The 17,858-nt window shown below is 43.3% G+C and overlaps 1 non-coding gene across 1 annotated transcript in view; it reads left to right on the top strand.

Annotated features, from left to right (window-relative positions):
• Positions 1 to 16,369: 16,369 nt before the first annotated feature.
• The window catches only part of LOC145688564 (small subunit ribosomal RNA), a 1,833-nt gene continuing 344 nt past the window's right edge, over positions 16,370 to 17,858 (top strand). The window contains exon 1 of the ribosomal RNA XR_014131936.1: positions 16,370 to 17,858. This exon is cut by the window's right edge and continues 344 nt beyond it. This is a non-coding gene — a ribosomal RNA (small subunit ribosomal RNA).

Raw genomic sequence — 17,858 nt, 5'->3', positions numbered from 1 at the left:
ACGTGTGAACATTCTGAAGCAAACTGCGAGTATTTTCAAGATAAGCATGAAGAATTATGTTTTCAATTGTGAGCCCCATAACTGCAATTATCAACAAAAAGTCGGCAACTATGAACGAAAAGTCGGCAACTATGAGCAGCGTGAAAGCCAGTGTGAGCACCTTGAAAGCACGTGTGAACTTTCTGGAGCAAACTGCGAGTATTTTCAACATAAGCATGAAGAATTATGTTTTCAATTGTGAGCCCCATATCCGCAATTATGAACGAAAACTAGGCAACTATGAGCGTTTTGAATGCAACTGTGAGGCCTTGGTCGGCAATTATGAACGAATGGTCGGCAACTATGAGCACTTTTTTTTTTTAATGTGAACATTCTGACGGCTTGCGTGAGGAATCTGACGGAAACTGTGAGGCTTTCGACAACAACCATGAACCATTTAACTTACACTATCAGCAGTATGTTAGATATTATGAATGAAAAGTCGGCAACTATGAGCATCGTGGAAACGAGTGTGAGCATTTTGAAAGTACGTGTGAAGATTCTGAAGGCAACTGTAAGTATTTTGAAGATGGGCACGAACGAATATGTAGGCAAATATGAGCCCTTTGTCCGCAATTATGAACGAAAAGTCGGCAACTATGAACGTTTTGACGGCAACTGTGAGGCCTTGGTCGGCAATTATGAACGAATAGTCGGCAACTATGAGCACTTTTTTTTAATGTGAGAATTCTCACGTTTTGCGTGAGCATTGTGACAGAAACTGTGAGGCTTTTGACACCAACCGTGAACCATTTAAGTTACACTATCAGCAGTATGTTAGATATTATGAATGAAAAGTCGGCAACTATGAGCATCGTGGAAGCGAGTGTGAGCATTTTTAAAGTACGCGTGAACATTCTGAAGGCAGCTGTGTGTATTCTGAGGATGAGCATGAAACATTATGTAGGAAACTATGAGCCCTTTGTCCGCAATTATGAACAAAAAGTCGGCAACTATGAGCGTTTTGACGGCAACTGTGAGGCGTTGGTCGGCAATTATAAACATGTAGTCGGCAACTATGAGCGTTTTGACAGCAACTGTGAGGCCTTGGTCGGCAATTATGAACGAATGGTCGGCAACTATGAGCACATTTTTTTTTCTAATGTGAGGATTATCACGGCTTGTCTGAAGAATCTGGCCGCAACTGTGAGACTTTTCACAGCAACTGTGAACCATTTAACTTACACTATCAGCATTATGAATGAAAAGTCGGCAACTAAGAGCATTGTGTAAGAGAGTGTGAGCATTTTGAAACTACGTGTGAACATTCTGAAGGCAACTGTGAGTATTTTTAGGATGAGCACGAATCAGTATGTGGGCAACTATGAGCCCTTTGTCCGCAATTATGAACGAAATGTCGGCAACTATGAGCGTTTTGACGGCAACTGTGAGGAGTTGGTCGGCAATTATGAGCAAATAGTCGGCAACTATGAGCACTTTTTTTTTTTTTGAATGTGAGCATTCTGACGGCTTGTGTCAAGAATCTGACCGCAACTATGAGACTTTTGACAGCAACCATCAACCATGTAACTTACACTATCAGCATTATGAATAAAAAGTCGGCAACTATGACCATCGTGGGAGCGAGTGTGAGCTTTTTGAAAGTACGTGTGAACATTCTGAAGGCAACTGTGAGTATTTTGAAGATAAGCACGAAACATTATGTAGGCAACTATGAGCCCTTTGTACGCAATTATGAACGAAAAGTCGGCAACTATGAGCGTTTTGACGGCAACTGTGAGGAGTTGGTCGGCAATTATGAGCAAATAGTCGGCAACTATGAGCACTTTTTTTTTTGAATGTGAGCATTCTGACGGCTTGTGTCAAGAATCTGACCGCAACTATGAGACTTTTCACAGCAACTGTGAACCATTTAACTTACACTATCAGCATTATGAATGAAAAGTCGGCAACTAAGAGCATTGTGTAAGAGAGTGTGAGCATTTTGAAACTACGTGTGAACATTCTGAAGGCAACTGTGAGTATTTTTAGGATGAGCACGAATCAGTATGTGGGCAACTATGAGCCCTTTGTCCGCAATTATGAACGAAAAGTCGGCAACTATGAGCGTTTTGACGGCAACTGTGAGGCCTTGGTCGGCAATTATGAACGAATAGTCGGCAACTATGAGCACTTTTTTTTTTAATGTGAGAATTCTTACGTTTTGCGTGAGCATTGTGACAGAAATTGTGAGGCTTCTGACACCAACCATGAACCACTTAAGTTACACAATCAGCAGTATGTTAGATATTATGAATGAAAAGTCGGCAACTATGAGCATCGTGGAAGCGAATGTGAGCATTTTGAAACTACGTGTGAACATTCTGAAGGCAACTATGAGTATTTTGAAAATGAGCTGGAACCATTAAGTAGGCAACTATGAGCCCTTTGTACGCAATTATGAAGGAAAAGTCGGCAACTATGAACGTTTTGACGGCAACTGTGAGGCCTTGGTCGGCAATAATGAACGAATAGTCGGCAACTATGAACGTTTTGACGGCAACTGTGAGGCCTTCGTCGGCAATTATGAACGAAAAGTCGGCAACTATGAGCGTTTTGACGGCAACTGTGAGGCTTTGGTCGGCAATTATGAACGAATAGTCGGCAACTATGAGCGTTTTGACGGCAACTGTGAGGCCTTGGTCGGCAATTATGAACGAATGGTCGGCAACTATGAGCGTTTTGACGGCAAGTGTGAGGATTTTGACGGCTAGTGTGAACCTTCTCATGGTAACTGTGAGCTCTATGTCCGCAATTATGAACGAATTGTGGGCAACTATGAGCATTTTGACGGCTTGTGTGAGGATCCTCATGGCAACTTTGAGCATTTTGATCCGATGATTCCTTCCACCTACTTCGATAAAAAAAAAAAAAATGTTTTCGTACATTCTCGGTAGAGATTTCTCTTCTCTAGTTTCACTAGTTTTCTTTCTGTTGAGAAGAAGAAAAAAGAAAAGAAAAAGAAAGAAAATGGAAAGAAAGAAAAAATGAAAGAAAAGAAAAAAAAAAGATATCAAATTATGTACTCTCACGGGCGGTGTTCACGTTAAGCGTGGGCTCTGTTTGCCGTCAAATTTTCAAATTTCTACAACAATTTAGAGTATCTTTTCTTGTAGAAAAGTGCAGATACAATAATTCCTTACACGTACTCGAACGCATAATATCCAGGTACACTTGTTGTAGAAATTGCACTTCTCAGTTTTGAATAGTTTCCTTATAGTAGTGCAAAAGCTTAGTTTCGAATAAAAATGACCTCAAGTGTGAGCGAAATATAAATTTACTCTAATTTACTTTCATGCTCTATTATTGTTCACCCATTGAAAGAGTAAAGTATATGATTAAATAAAATTTATGTTATTATTATTATTTTTTTTCGCTTATCACTATTTTTCTTCTTTCCACTTTTCCGCACAATGTCAACACATCTTCGTGCACAGCTACACCTCTCTTAGTCGAAAACTTTTCAAACCTTCGGTAAAAGACAAACAAAAGTTTAGTTTGGTTAGCTTGTGGCTTCGCCCACAAAGCCCCTCCTTTTGAAGGTATTTCGCCCTTGCACCTCTTATTCTCACAATTCTAGGGAATTTCAAGTTTACTTTACTATTTCAACTAATTAAAAGATAAGATTTTGGATCCCAAGAAAACGCCTATTTAAATAGCGTGGGGATTTCTTCATCCTCCTTTAGACCCCTTAAACATTAAAAATATTCACTTTTGGCAATTTTGCTGTAGCTTAGTCTGGAAAGCCTACAATTATGCTAAATTTCATCATTGCAATCCTACCACAATTAACCGAACATTTTGGCGTGCAGAAGACGTCCCATATAAATGACATGAGAAAGACTTTTCAATTCCCCATAAAACCACTCTAAAGTTGAAAATTTTTACTTTGTACTGATTTACTTAGGTAACGCTAATGAAAACGTACAAGAATACCGAATTTCTCGTTTGTGTTCCAATTACAAGTAACTAAACTTTGAGATTACAAGTCTAAATAAAGGCCCATTTAAATAACATGGGGAATTTCTTCATTTCCTCTTTAGACCTCTTAAAAGTTAAAAATATTCACTTTTGACAATTTTCCTGTTGGTTAGTCCCGACAATCTACAATCATGTCGAAATTAGTTATTGTAGCCCTACAGGAAGTGCCCAATAATTTTGGGATGTCAAAGGTGTTTCATAGAAATAACATGGGAAATTTTTTGAGTTCCGCATAAAACCACGCTAAACTTGGAAATATATATCCAACTAGGTAAGACTTAGGAAAACGTACAAGTATACGGAATTTCAAAGTTTTATTAAAAGTACCTAAAATTTCAGATTATAGGTCCGCAAAACCGTCCATTTAAATAACATGGGAAATATCTTCATCGCCCCTTTAGACCAACTAAACATTCGAAATATTCACTTTTGGAAATTTTCCTGTGACTTACTCCCGAAAGGCTACAGTTTCGTCAAATATGGCCATTATAACTCTACAGGAAGTGCCTCATAATTTGCGGGTGTGAAAGGCGTCGTATACGTAAAGCCTTCGTTGCTTTTTTTTTTCTTACCACATTTAGTAATTTTATAAATTTTGAGGACATGTATAAGAATTTTGACGGCAAGTGTGAGCAGTTTGACGGCTAGTGTTACAACGATAAAATACAATTCGCTGTAGCCTTGGTTCCTTATTTTCTTATAATACATACGAGCCACATCAAAATAACAATGTTTCCATTACGTGGTTTCTCTCCATTATATATATATATATATATATATATATATATATATGTATTATTTATCTGATTGCCTGCCAACTAGATATTGAAAACCTTATTATTTTATGACATATGAATATCTTTTTTTTTTGTATATTTGATAATTCTATATTTTTAACTAACTTCTTCTTCGAAATTAACCTATGTTAGTACATATAAAGAAATACTCATTGCCCAAGTACCGCTGTAGCGTGAACCATCTGACGGCAAGTGTGAGCCCATGTCCAAAATTATGAACGAAAAGTCGGCAACTATGAGCGTGTTCACGGCAACTGTGAGGCCTTGGCCGGCAATTATGAACAAAAAGTCGGCAACTATGAGCATCATGAGAACTAGTGTGAGCACTTTGAAAGCACGTGTGAACATTCTGAAGCAAACTGCGAGTATTTTCAAGATAAGCATGAAGAATTATGTTTTCAATTGTGAGCCCCATAACTGCAATTATCAACAAAAAGTCGGCAACTATGAACGAAAAGTCGGCAACTATGAGCAGCGTGAAAGCCAGTGTGAGCACCTTGAAAGCACGTGTGAACTTTCTGGAGCAAACTGCGAGTATTTTCAACATAAGCATGAAGAATTATGTTTTCAATTGTGAGCCCCATATCCGCAATTATGAACGAAAACTAGGCAACTATGAGCGTTTTGAATGCAACTGTGAGGCCTTGGTCGGCAATTATGAACGAATGGTCGGCAACTATGAGCACTTTTTTTTTTTAATGTGAACATTCTGACGGCTTGCGTGAGGAATCTGACGGAAACTGTGAGGCTTTCGACAACAACCATGAACCATTTAACTTACACTATCAGCAGTATGTTAGATATTATGAATGAAAAGTCGGCAACTATGAGCATCGTGGAAACGAGTGTGAGCATTTTGAAAGTACGTGTGAAGATTCTGAAGGCAACTGTAAGTATTTTGAAGATGGGCACGAACGAATATGTAGGCAAATATGAGCCCTTTGTCCGCAATTATGAACGAAAAGTCGGCAACTATGAACGTTTTGACGGCAACTGTGAGGCCTTGGTCGGCAATTATGAACGAATAGTCGGCAACTATGAGCACTTTTTTTTAATGTGAGAATTCTCACGTTTTGCGTGAGCATTGTGACAGAAACTGTGAGGCTTTTGACACCAACCGTGAACCATTTAAGTTACACTATCAGCAGTATGTTAGATATTATGAATGAAAAGTCGGCAACTATGAGCATCGTGGAAGCGAGTGTGAGCATTTTTAAAGTACGCGTGAACATTCTGAAGGCAGCTGTGTGTATTCTGAGGATGAGCATGAAACATTATGTAGGAAACTATGAGCCCTTTGTCCGCAATTATGAACAAAAAGTCGGCAACTATGAGCGTTTTGACGGCAACTGTGAGGCGTTGGTCGGCAATTATAAACATGTAGTCGGCAACTATGAGCGTTTTGACAGCAACTGTGAGGCCTTGGTCGGCAATTATGAACGAATGGTCGGCAACTATGAGCACATTTTTTTTTCTAATGTGAGGATTATCACGGCTTGTCTGAAGAATCTGGCCGCAACTGTGAGACTTTTCACAGCAACTGTGAACCATTTAACTTACACTATCAGCATTATGAATGAAAAGTCGGCAACTAAGAGCATTGTGTAAGAGAGTGTGAGCATTTTGAAACTACGTGTGAACATTCTGAAGGCAACTGTGAGTATTTTTAGGATGAGCACGAATCAGTATGTGGGCAACTATGAGCCCTTTGTCCGCAATTATGAACGAAATGTCGGCAACTATGAGCGTTTTGACGGCAACTGTGAGGAGTTGGTCGGCAATTATGAGCAAATAGTCGGCAACTATGAGCACTTTTTTTTTTTTTGAATGTGAGCATTCTGACGGCTTGTGTCAAGAATCTGACCGCAACTATGAGACTTTTGACAGCAACCATCAACCATGTAACTTACACTATCAGCATTATGAATAAAAAGTCGGCAACTATGACCATCGTGGGAGCGAGTGTGAGCTTTTTGAAAGTACGTGTGAACATTCTGAAGGCAACTGTGAGTATTTTGAAGATAAGCACGAAACATTATGTAGGCAACTATGAGCCCTTTGTACGCAATTATGAACGAAAAGTCGGCAACTATGAGCGTTTTGACGGCAACTGTGAGGAGTTGGTCGGCAATTATGAGCAAATAGTCGGCAACTATGAGCACTTTTTTTTTTGAATGTGAGCATTCTGACGGCTTGTGTCAAGAATCTGACCGCAACTATGAGACTTTTCACAGCAACTGTGAACCATTTAACTTACACTATCAGCATTATGAATGAAAAGTCGGCAACTAAGAGCATTGTGTAAGAGAGTGTGAGCATTTTGAAACTACGTGTGAACATTCTGAAGGCAACTGTGAGTATTTTTAGGATGAGCACGAATCAGTATGTGGGCAACTATGAGCCCTTTGTCCGCAATTATGAACGAAAAGTCGGCAACTATGAGCGTTTTGACGGCAACTGTGAGGCCTTGGTCGGCAATTATGAACGAATAGTCGGCAACTATGAGCACTTTTTTTTTTTAATGTGAGAATTCTTACGTTTTGCGTGAGCATTGTGACAGAAATTGTGAGGCTTCTGACACCAACCATGAACCACTTAAGTTACACAATCAGCAGTATGTTAGATATTATGAATGAAAAGTCGGCAACTATGAGCATCGTGGAAGCGAATGTGAGCATTTTGAAACTACGTGTGAACATTCTGAAGGCAACTATGAGTATTTTGAAAATGAGCTGGAACCATTAAGTAGGCAACTATGAGCCCTTTGTACGCAATTATGAAGGAAAAGTCGGCAACTATGAACGTTTTGACGGCAACTGTGAGGCCTTGGTCGGCAATAATGAACGAATAGTCGGCAACTATGAACGTTTTGACGGCAACTGTGAGGCCTTCGTCGGCAATTATGAACGAAAAGTCGGCAACTATGAGCGTTTTGACGGCAACTGTGAGGCTTTGGTCGGCAATTATGAACGAATAGTCGGCAACTATGAGCGTTTTGACGGCAAATGTGAGGCCTTGGTCGGCAATTATGAACGAATGGTCGGCAACTATGAGCGTTTTGACGGCAACTGTGAGGCCTTGGTCGGCAATTATGAACGAAAAGTCGCCAACTATGAGCGTTTTGATGGCAACTGTGAGGCCTTGGTCGGCAATTATGAACGAATGGTCGGCAACTATGAGCACTTTTTTTCTTAATGTGAGCATTCTGACGGCTTATGCAAATAATGTGACGGGAACTGTGAGCCTTTTGATAGCAACCATGATCCATTTAACTTACACTATCAGCAGTATGTTAGATATTATGAATGAAAAGTCGGCAACTATGAGCATCGTGGAAGCGAATGTGAGCATTTTGAAACTACGTGTGAACATTCTGAAGGCAACTATGAGTATTTTGAAGATGAGCTGGGACCATTAAGTAGGCAACTATGAGCCCTTTGTACGCAATTATGAACGAAAAGTCGGCAACTATGAGCGTTTTGACGGCAACAGTGAGGAGTTGGTCGGCAATTATGAGCAAATAGTCGGCAACTATGAGCCCTTTTTTTTTTTTTGAATGTGAGCATTCTGACGGCTTGTGTCAAGAATCTGACCGCAACTATGAGACTTTTGACAGCAACCATCAACCATGTAACTTACACTATCAGCATTATGAATAAAAAGTCGGCAACTATGACCATCGTGGGAGCGAGTGTGAGCTTTTTGAAAGTACGTGTGAACATTCTGAAGGCAACTGTGAGTATTTTGAAGATAAGCACGAAACATTATGTAGGCAACTATGAGCCCTTTGTACGCAATTATGAACGAAAAGTCGGCAACTATGAGCGTTTTGACGGCAACTGTGAGGAGTTGGTCGGCAATTATGAGCAAATAGTCGGCAACTATGAGCACTTTTTTTTTTTTGAATGTGAGCATTCTGACGGCTTGTGTCAAGAATCTGACCGCAACTATGAGACTTTTGACAGCAACCATCAACCATTTAACTTACACTATCAGCAATATGTTAGATATTATGAATGAAAAGTCAGCAACTATGAGCATCATGGAAGCGAGTGTGAGCATTTTGAAATTACGTTTGAACATTCTGAAGGCAACTGTGAGTATTTTGAAGATGAGAACGAACCATTATGTAGGCAACTATGAGCCCTTTGTACGCAATTATGAACAAAAAGTCGGCAACTATGAGCGTTTTGACGGCAACTGTGAGGCCTTGGTCGGCAATTATGAACGAATGGTCGGCAACTATGAGCACTTTTTTTCTTAATGTGAGCATTCTGACGGCTTGTGCAAATAATGTGACGGGAACTGTGAGCCTTTTGATAGCAACCATGATCCATTTAACTTACACTATCAGCAGTATGTTAGATATTATGAATGAAAAGTCGGCAACTATGAGCATCGTGGAAGCGAATGTGAGCATTTTGAAACTACGTGTGAACATTCTGAAGGCAACTATGAGTATTTTGAAGATGAGCTGGAACCATTAAGTAGGCAACTATGAGCCCTTTGTACGCAATTATGAAGGAAAAGTCGGCAACTATGAACGTTTTGACGGCAACTGTGAGGCCTTGGTCGGCAATTATGAACGAATAGTCGGCAACTATGAACGTTTTGACGGCAACTGTGAGGCTTTCGTCGGCAATTATGAACGAAAAGTCGGCAACTATGAGCGTTTTGACGGCAACTGTGAGGCTTTGGTCGGCAATTATGAACGAATAGTCGGCAACTATGAGCGTTTTGACGGCAACTGTGAGGCCTTGGTCGGCAATTATGAACGAATGGTCGGCAACTATGAGCGTTTTGACGGCAACTGTGAGGCCTTGGTCGGCAATTATGAACGAAAAGTCGCCAACTATGAGCGTTTTGATGGCAACTGTGAGGCCTTGGTCGGCAATTATGAACGAATGGTCGGCAACTATGAGCACTTTTTTTCTTAATGTGAGCATTCTGACGGCTTGTGCAAATAATGTGACGGGAACTGTGAGCCTTTTGATAGCAACCATGATCCATTTAACTTACACTATCAGCAGTATGTTAGATATTATGAATGAAAAGTCGGCAACTATGAGCATCGTGGAAGCGAATGTGAGCATTTTGAAACTACGTGTGAACATTCTGAAGGCAACTATGAGTATTTTGAAGATGAGCTGGAACCATTAATTAGGCAACTATGAGCCCTTTGTACGAAATTATGAAGGAAAAGTCGGCAACTATGAACGTTTTGACGGCAACTGTGAGGCCTTCGTCGGCAATTATGAACGAAAAATCGGCAACTATGAGCGTTTTGACGGCAACTGTGAGGCCTTGGTCGGCAACTATGAGCACTCTTTTTTTAAAATTTGAGCATTATGACGGCTTGTGTGAAAAATTTGACCGCAACTGTGAGACTTTTGACAGCAACCATGAACCATTTAACTTACATTATCAGTATTATGAATTAAAAGTCGGCAACTATGAGCATCGTGTAAGCGAGTGTGAGCATTTTGAAAGTACGTGTGAACATTCTGAAGGCAACTGTGATTATTTTGAAGATGAGCACGAACGAGTATGTGATTAACTATGAGCCCATTGTCCGCAATTATCAACGAAAAGTCGGCAACTATGAGCGTTTTGACGGCAACTGTGAGGCCTATGTCCGCAATTATGAACAAATAGTCGGCAACTATGAACGCTTTGACGGCAAGTGTGAGCATTGTGACGCCTTTTGTGACGATTCTGACGGCAACTGTGAGCCATTAGTCGGGAACTATAAACTTTTATGTCGGGGACTATGAATGAAAAGTCGGCAACTATGAGCGTTTTGACGGCAACTGTGAGGCATTGGTCGGCAATTATGAGCGAGTAGTCGGCAACTATGAGCGTTTTGACGGCAACTGTGAGGCCTTAGTCGGCAATTATGAACGAATAGTCGGCAACTGTGAGGCCTTGGTCGGCAATTATGAACGAATGGTCGCCAACTATGAGCACTTTTTTTCTTAATGTGAGCATTCTGACGGCTTGTGCAAATAATGTGACGGCAACTGTGAGCCTTTTGATAGCAACCATGAACCATTTAACTTACACTATCAGGAGTATGTTAGATATTATGAATGAAAAGTCGGCAACTATGAGCATCGTGGAAGCGAATGTGAGCATTTTGAAACTACGTGTGAACATTCTGAAGGCAATTATGAATATTTTGAAGATGAGCTGGAACCATTAAGTAGGCAACTATGAGCCCTTTGTACGCAATTATGAACGAAAAGTCGGCAACTGTGAGCGTTTTGACGGCAACTGTGAGGCATTGGTCGGCAATTATGAACGAATAGTCGGCAACTATGAACGTTTCGACGGCAATTGTGAGGCCTTGGTCGGCAATTATGAACGAAAAGTCGGCAACTATGAGCGTTTTGACGGCAACTGTGAGGCCTTGGTCGGCAACTATGAGCACTTTTTTTTTAATGTGAGCATTATGACGGCTTTTGTGAAAAATCTGACCGCAACTGTGAAACTTTTGAGAGCAACCATGAACCCTTTAACTTACATTATCAGCATTATGAATTAAAAGTCGGCAACTATGAGCATCGTGTAAGCGAGTGTGAGCATTTTGAAATTACGTGTGAACAGTCTGAAGGCAACTGTGTTTATTTTGAAGATGAGCACGAACCAGTATGTGATTAACTATGAGCCCATTGTCCGGAATTATCAACGAAAATTCGGCAACTATGAGCGTTTTGACGGCAACTGTGAGGCCTATGTCCGCAATTATGAACACATAGTCGGCAACTATGAGCGCTTTGACGGCAAGTGTGAGCATTGTGACGCCTTTTGTGACGATTCTGACGGCAACTGTGAGCCATTAGTCGGGAACTATAAACTTTTATGTCGGGGACTATGAATGAAAAGTCGGCAACTATGAGCACTCTGACGGCAAGTGTGAGCAATTTGACGTCTACTGTGAGGATTCTGACGGCAACTGTGAGCTATTTGAGTGGAACTATTAAGCATTGTGTGTGCAACTTTGAACGCTCTGAGGGGTTTCCTGAACATGTTGACAGCATGTATGAACCACATTTCGGGAACAGTGGGCAATCTGACGGGAACTGTGAACATTGTTGTTGGCGACTTTTCACCCAGCATAACGTTAGAATATGACGGCAACCGTGGCTTCGTTTGCCGTCATTTTTGACATTCTGTGATTTTTCGTGACTGGTGTGCAATCGAGAGGAATCGCTACATTATAGGGATTAGGGTACAGAAGCAGCCCCGTTTACACTTTGTTAAGTCCTGGCTTGAAATTGTTCTATGAGGTTGTAATTAACATGAGTTTGACCTAATTCATGTTTTTGGATTGTTCTTTACATTAATTTTGTAACCCGAGCGCGAAAAGCAGCCCTTTTCGTAGAGAACTTTTTACCCAGCATAACCTTTGAGTATGGCGGCAACTGTGGCTTCGTTTGCCGTCATTTTTGAGATTCCGTGATTTTCGTGACTGGTGTCCGATCGAGAGGAATCTCATCACTATAGGAGGTATGGTAGTGGGCAATCCTGCTATATACTTAGGTTAGGTTAGGCTGGCTTATACTTTCAATTTGTTCCCAGAAGTTAGGAGAGTGTAAAAGTTGTTAAGTTTTGAGTGTCGTATTCTGTAACGGTTTATATATATACTGGATGTCAAATCACGTTTTCCCACCCTTGCGTGGGATGTATACGGCAACCGTGGCTGCATTCGCCGTCATGGTCAAAACGAGGCTGCGCAACGCCGGCAATTTCAAGACAGGTGTAGTATCGAGAGGAATCTCTACACTATAGGAGGTAGGGTAGTGAACAAGCCTTCTATATAAACATTCCCTTTAAATTGTTCACGGAGGTTGGAGAGACCGCTAATGGTATTGCTTTCTAAATGAGGCTTACTTTTTTCTCTCCGCGGCCTAGTCTGTCGAGAAATCTTGACTTCTGGCCACAGACAGAAAGCTAGTCTTCGCAGGAGGCGGAAATGGCTAAATTGGGAAGGGAAGCCACAGGCTGGTTGGTTTCTTTATGGGAGTCTAAACGCACTATCGCTGTTGATGTTGGTTAATTTTGAAGGCGGACTAATATCGGCGGATGGTAGTGTAGGCTCAAAAGGAATTTTATCAGCCGCAGGCAAGAACCCTGGGATGCTATTCACGGGCGTCCTAGCCGGTCAAGGTGTAGAGGAGGTTGCAAACCCTGTTGCTGCCTGGGAGGAATGCTTCATAGAAATGTGCGTCCATGGGCGGACCTATGAAAGGGCATGCAGTGCGGGTTTGCCAGCACGCCTAATGTTGTCCAAAGACTTCCTCGTATTTTGACAAAGAATGTCAGAAACCTTGGTCGGACGGCTGTTTCTAAGAGGGCACGTGGCGATGGGGAATGTGTGAGGTAGGCTCTCATACGGAAGTACCTGTCGTTTACGGGAAGGAGACAATCCTTCTTAACCCGAGGCCTAGCCTGTCGATCACGCCTTCGGGCAATTGACTTCTGGCCGATGCCGCTTTGTGCGGTTGCTGAATGCGAAGAATACTTGAACGGAAGCTACTGTCACACCCAGAGGACACGAGTAAGACTTATATCACTGGAGCAGGAGCCTAAATGTGCTTTTGTGGGTAGCCATACGGCCAGTTCTAACGTGTGCGAGGCCCCACGAGAGTAGGCTTATTCTGGTGGATGAGAAGTCTTTTAATATTTGCTCTGTCGGGTGAACGGAAGCCACAGTCATCCGTAGGACACGAGTAGACTTATTTCACTGGAGCAGGAGTCTAAATGTGCTTTTGTGGGCAACCTTACGGCCAGTTCTAACGGGAGCCAGGCCCCACAAGAGTAGGCTTATTCCGGTGGAGAAGGAGTCTTTAAAATTTGCTGTGTCGGGTGAACGGCTATATTTGAACGGAAGCCACAGTCATCCGTAGGACACGAGTAGACTTATTTCACTGGAGCAGGAGTCTAAATGTGCTTTTGTGGGCAACCTTACGGCCAGTTCTAACGGGAGCCAGGCCCCACAAGAGTAGGCTTATTCCGGTGGAGAAGGAGTCTTTAAAATTTGCTGTGTCGGGTGAACGGCTATATTTGAACGGAAGCCACAGTCATCCGTAGGACACGAGTAGACTTATTTCACTGGAGCAGGAGTCTAAATGTGCTTTTGTGGGCAACCTTACGGCCAGTTCTAACGGGAGCCAGGCCCCACAAGAGTAGGCTTATTCCGGTGGAGAAGGAGTCTTTAAAATTTGCTGTGTCGGGTGAACGGCTATATTTGAACGGAAGCCATAGTCATCCGTAGGACACGAGTAGACTTATTTCACTGGAGCAGGAGTCTAAATGTGCTTTTGTGGGCAACCTTACGGCCAGTTCTAACGGGAGCCAGGCCCCACAAGAGTAGGCTTATTCCGGTGGAGAAGGAGTCTTTAAAATTTGCTGTGTCGGGTGAACGGCTATATTTGAACGGAAGCCACAGTCATCCGTAGGACACGAGTAGACTTATTTCACTGGAGCAGGAGTCTAAATGTGCTTTTGTGGGCAACCTTACGGCCAGTTCTAACGGGAGCCAGGCCCCACAAGAGTAGGCTTATTCCGGTGGAGAAGGAGTCTTTAAAATTTGCTGTGTCGGGTGAACGGCTATATTTGAACGGAAGCCATAGTCATCCGTAGGACACGAGTAGACTTATTTCACTGGAGCAGGAGTCTAAATGTGCTTTTGTGGGCAACCTTACGGCCAGTTCTAACGGGAGCCAGGCCCCACAAGAGTAGGCTTATTCCGGTGGAGAAGGAGTCTTTAAAATTTGCTGTGTCGGGTGACCGGCCATGAAACCTTTGTGAGGACTTGTCTCCTCGTTTCCACAGCATTTCCGCGCCTGTAAGTTGCGGAAGGTAGCATGCTATGCTTGAAGAACTGTCATCCGTTTAAGGACAGGAGTAGACTAATTCCATTGAGGCAGGAGTCTAATATGCTTTTGTGCACAGCCATACGGCCAGTCCTAACGGGAGCAAGGCTCGCAAAAGTAGGCTTTATTTCAATGGACCAGAAGTCTTTAATATTGCTCTGTCGGGATTGTCAGTTCAAACGGGAGCAGTTTCTGCACGCTACAAACCGCTGACGAGATCTTTCTCGTGTCAATGTGATTCCCTAGCCTGGGCCGGCGCAAGGCTGGCTGGCGAACAAGGTAATTGGGCCTCTGGGTTTCATACACACGAGGTGTCTCAGATGCGTTTAGGGTGAACAGGAATAATCCGTGCAATTCTCTAGCCTGGGCCGGCGCAAGGCTGGCTGGCGAACAAGGTAATTGGGCCTCTGAGTTTTGCATTTCGGAGTTTCCTTAATTCCGGGAGGAGCCACAAAGAAGAGTCCTGAGAGTTTCTCGTGTCCATGCAATTCTCTAGCCTGGGCCGGCGCAAGGCTGGCTGGCGAACAAGGTAATTGGGCCTCTGAGTTTTGTACACACGAGTGGTCTTAGGATCCTTCGGGCTCAACAGGGATTGTTGGAGAAAGTCTCTAGCCTGGGCCGGCGCAAGGCTGGCTGGCGAACAAGGTAATTGGGCCTCTGAGTCTTTATTCCCAGTTTCCTTAGTTCCCGGGTTAGGTTCACCTGTTAAATCGGAGGAGTCCGATTTATGTGTAAAGATAATGCCAGAGTGAAGGGAGCCAGATTTCACTTGAAGGAGCAAGAGCCAGTGTGGTTAAGAAGTGAGCCGTTTTGTACTCTTAAGGAGGGATGCCGATTGACTTTGAACGGGCTGTCCTCGCTTTAGAGTTTGGGCCAGTTGACGGGAGCTTACTTGTCCTTCTTGAGAATGAGGCCAGATAGCATGTCCTTTCTAGCTTACAAAGGCTTATGCGGAGCATTGTTTTTTGTAAGTGACTTTTTATTCTCCATGTGGCATTTAAGTACCGATTTTCCTTAAGTTAAGGACGGTATAGACTCATCGCCAGTTTGAGCGTGTATCACTTGTCGAACGGAAGCCACTGTCATCCAAGGACACTAGTAGACTTATATTTCACTGGAGCAGGAGTCTAAATGTGCTTTTGTGGGTACCCTTACGGCCAGTTCTAACGGGAGCCAGGCCCCACAAAAGTAGGCTTATTCCGGTGGAAAAAGGAGTCTTTAAAATTTGCTGTGTCGGGTGAACGGCTATATGTAAACGGAAGCCACAGTCATCCGTAGGACATGAGTAGACTTATTTCGCTGGAGGAGGAGTCTAAATGTGCTTTTGTGGGTACCCTTACGGCCAGTTCTAACGGGAGCCAGGCCCCACAAAGGTAGGCTTATTCTGGCGGAAGAGGAGTCTTTAAAATTGCTCTGTCGGATGTACCGGCAACGTGTGGAAGGAAGCTGTTGTAACCCAAGGATACAAGTAGGCTTGTTCCATTGGATTGGGAGTCTAATATGCTCTTGGCGGCTGTCACACGGCCAGTATTAACGGGAGCTAGTCACCGCAAGAGTAGGCTTATTCCAGCGGAACAGAAGTCTAAAATGCTTGGTCGGGTGTAGCTTTCCTATCCTTTGTTAGAACGCTGTGTTGGTTGTGTCCAACACTTTCCGGCTTTTTAGTCGGTCAATTCCCTGGTTGATCCTGCCAGTAGTCATATGCTTGTCTCAAAGATTAAGCCATGCATGTCTCAGTGCAAGCCAAAACAAGGTGAAACCGCGAATGGCTCATTAAATCAGTTATGGTTCCTTAGATCGTACCTATCCTACTTGGATAACTGTGGTAATTCTAGAGCTAATACATGCAACTAGAATCCCGCCCAGCAATGGAAGGGATGCTTTTATTAGATTAAAACCAATCGGTCGGTTCGTCCGTCCGAAACCTTGGTGACTCTGAATAACTTTGGGCTGATCGCACGGTCTCTGTACCGGCGACGCATCTTTCAAATGTCTGCCTTATCAACTGTCGATGGTAGGTTCTGCGCCTACCATGGTTGTTACGGGTAACGGGGAATCAGGGTTCGATTCCGGAGAGGGAGCCTGAGAAACGGCTACCACATCCAAGGAAGGCAGCAGGCGCGCAAATTACCCACTCCCGGCACGGGGAGGTAGTGACGAAAAATAACGATACGGGACTCATCCGAGGCCCCGTAATCGGAATGAATACACTTTAAATCCTTTAATGAGAATCTATCGGAGGGCAAGTCTGGTGCCAGCCGCCGCGGTAATTCCAGCTCCGATAGCGTATATTAAAGTTGTTGCGGTTAAAAAGCTCGTAGTTGGATCTGGGTCTCGGACGATCGGTTCGCCGCCCGGCGTTTAACTGATCGTTCCGGACGTCCTGCCGGTTTTTCCTTTCTCGGTGCTCTTCATTGAGTGTCTTGATTGGCCGGCACGTTTACTTTGAACAAATTAGAGTGCTCAAAGCAGGCCGTGTCGCCTGAATGTTCGGTGCATGGAATAATGGAATAGGACCTCGGTTCTATTTTGTTGGTTTTCGGAACTCGAGGTAATGATTAATAGGGACAGACGGGGGCATTAGTATTGCGACGTTAGAGGTGAAATTCTTGGATCGTCGCAAGACTAACCGATGCGAAAGCATTTGCCAAGAATGTTTTCATTAATCAAGAACGAAAGTTAGAGGTTCGAAGGCGATCAGATACCGCCCTAGTTCTAACCATAAACGATGCCAGCCAGCAATCCGCCGAAGTTCCTCCAATGACTCGGCGGGCGGCTTCCGGGAAACCAAAGCTTTTGGGTTCCGGGGGAAGTATGGTTGCAAAGCTGAAACTTAAAGGAATTGACGGAAGGGCACCACCAGGAGTGGGGCCTGCGGCTTAATTTGACTCAACACGGGAAACCTCACCAGGCCCGGACACTGGAAGGATTGACAGATTGAGAGCTCTTTCTTGATTCAGTGGGTGGTGGTGCATGGCCGTTCTTAGTTGGTGGAGCGATTTGTCTGGTTAATTCCGATAACGAACGAGACTCTAGCCTGCTAACTAGGCGTTGGAATCTTTCCTTCCAACGTTCATGTCTTCTTAGAGGGACAGGCTGCCTCTAGCAGCACGAGATTGAGCAATAACAGGTCTGTGATGCCCTTAGATGTTCTGGGCCGCAC

The sequence above is a fragment of the Thermobia domestica genome, chromosome 6 (assembly GCF_964235325.1).
Source record: "Thermobia domestica chromosome 6, izTheDome1.hap1.1, whole genome shotgun sequence".
NCBI lineage: Eukaryota > Metazoa > Arthropoda > Insecta > Zygentoma > Lepismatidae > Thermobia > Thermobia domestica.
The sequence above is the reverse complement of the archived record's forward strand: the minus strand, read 5'-3'. Positions and strand labels throughout refer to the sequence as shown.